Here is a 2,071-nt window from a genome sequence, read left to right as displayed (position 1 = left end):
AAGAATCAACTCTTCATTTCATTTATCCTCTGTATTATTATTATTTTTAATTTCATTTAGTTATGCTCTGACCTTAGCTATTTCTTTTTTTCTGCTGGGTTTGGGATTGGTTTGCTCTTTCTTTTCTAGTTCCTTGAGATGATTTATTAGATTTCTGATTTGTGATCTTTCTGTCTTTTAGATGTAGGCATTTAAGGCTAGAAAGTTTTCTGTCAGGATTGCTTTTGCTGACTTCCACAGATTTTGATAACTTGTGTTCCCTTTGTCATTTAGTTTGAGGAATATTTTGATTTCCACCTTAATTTTTTCCTTGACACCATAATTGTTCAGTTGTATGTTGTTTAATTTTATGACCTTGTGTAGAGTTGAGTGTTTCTATTTGACTTGATGTCTAATTTTATTCCACTATGGTCTAAGAAGATACATGGTATAAATTCTGTTGTTTTGAATTTGTTGAGATATGTTTTGTGGACTAAGATGTGATCAATTTTAGAAAATGTTCCATGTGGTGATGAGAAGAATGTATACTCAGTAGTTCTGGGGTAGATTGTTCTATCAATGTCTGTGAGGCCCTTTTACTCTAGATTCCTCTTTGAGTCCAGTCTTTATTTATTTTCTGCTTTGAGGAGCTGTCTAGTTCTGTCAGTGGCATGTTGAAGTCATCAGAAATTGATGTTGCTATTTATCACATTGTTTAGATGTAGTAGGGATTGCTTAATGAATCTGGGTGCACCTCTTTTAGATGCATAAATATTTAGAATTGTCACTTCTTCTTGGTAAATTGCTCCCTTTAACATTATATAATGATAGTCTTTGTCTTTCTTTACTATTGTTGATTTGAAGTCTGTTATCTGATATGAGAATTGCTCACATCTGCTTTCTTTTGATTTCCATTTGCATTGAACATTTTTTCCATCCCTTCACCTTGAGTTTGAATGAGTGCTTGTGGGTTATATATGTTTCCTGGATACAGCAGATACTTAGCTTGTATTTTTTTATTCATTCAGCTAGTCTGTGTCTTTTGAGTAGGAAATTCAAGCTGTTCACATTTCTTGAAAGAATTGATAATTGGGATGCCTTTCTGTTCATCCTGTTCCATACAAACTTATTGCTTTGTTTTATCTCTGGAGCCATTATTTTACATGGGCTCTGAACTTTAGCTTTTGGGTGATTTTACACTGTAGGGTTTTCTAATGTGCTGATCAATGTATAATGCAGATCTGAGTACTTCCTGCAGGGCAGGTCTGGTCTTGACAAATTCCCTCAGTGTTTGCTTGTCTGAAAAAGTCTTTTTTTTCTCCCTCATATAAGGAACTTAGTTTTGCAGGATACAAAATTCTAGGCTGGCCATTTTTTTGTTTAAGAAGCTAAAGATTGGGCTCTAATCCCCCTGCCTCCTAAGGTCTCAGTTGAGAAGTCTGCAGCTAGCCTGATGGGTTTTCCTTTGTAAGTTACCTGATGTTTTTACCTTGTAGCTTGAACTTGTGAGAGTTCCTTATTCATGTTAACTTTGGCTAGTCTGATGAGTATGTTTGTGGTGATTGCATCTTTGCACTAAATCTCCCAGGCATTCATAGAGCTTCTTGTACCTGTATATCTAAATTTCTAGTAAGACCAGGGATGTTTTCCTCAATTATTCCCTCAAATAAATTTTCCAACCCTTGTGTGCTTTCTTAGTCACCCTCAAGGATGCCTATAATTCTTATATTTGGCCTCTTTACATAATCTCATATTTCTTATAAAAATATAGAATGCTTCACAAATTAGTGTGTCACCCTTGTACAGGGGCCATTCCAATCTTTTCTGTATCATTTCAATATTAGTATATATGCTGCTGAACTGAGTGCAAATAAAGCAATATTTTTAAAGGATAGTACATCATGTCCAATTGAGGCATACCCTAAGAAAGCAAATTTGTTAACAAAAATATCAATCAATATAATTCACCATATTGACAATATAAAAAGAAGAAAAAGCATATACTCATCTCAATAGATGCAGAAAAAGCATTTGACAAAAATTCAACATCCATTCATGGTAAAAAGATCTTAGCAAACTAAAAGTATAATGG

General features: G+C 34.0%; 1 non-coding gene across 1 annotated transcript; it reads right to left on the bottom strand.

The window, feature by feature from the left end:
• Positions 1–1,740: 1,740 nt before the first annotated feature.
• Positions 1,741–1,849, bottom strand: LOC142866058 (U6 spliceosomal RNA). The gene has a single exon (XR_012916129.1). It is a non-coding gene; the product is annotated as a U6 spliceosomal RNA (small nuclear RNA).
• Between the last annotated feature and the right edge of the window lie 222 nt (positions 1,850–2,071).

This window comes from Microcebus murinus, chromosome X, assembly GCF_040939455.1.
Source record: "Microcebus murinus isolate Inina chromosome X, M.murinus_Inina_mat1.0, whole genome shotgun sequence".
NCBI classification, from domain to species: domain Eukaryota; kingdom Metazoa; phylum Chordata; class Mammalia; order Primates; family Cheirogaleidae; genus Microcebus; species Microcebus murinus.
The sequence above is the reverse complement of the archived record's forward strand: the minus strand, read 5'-3'. Positions and strand labels throughout refer to the sequence as shown.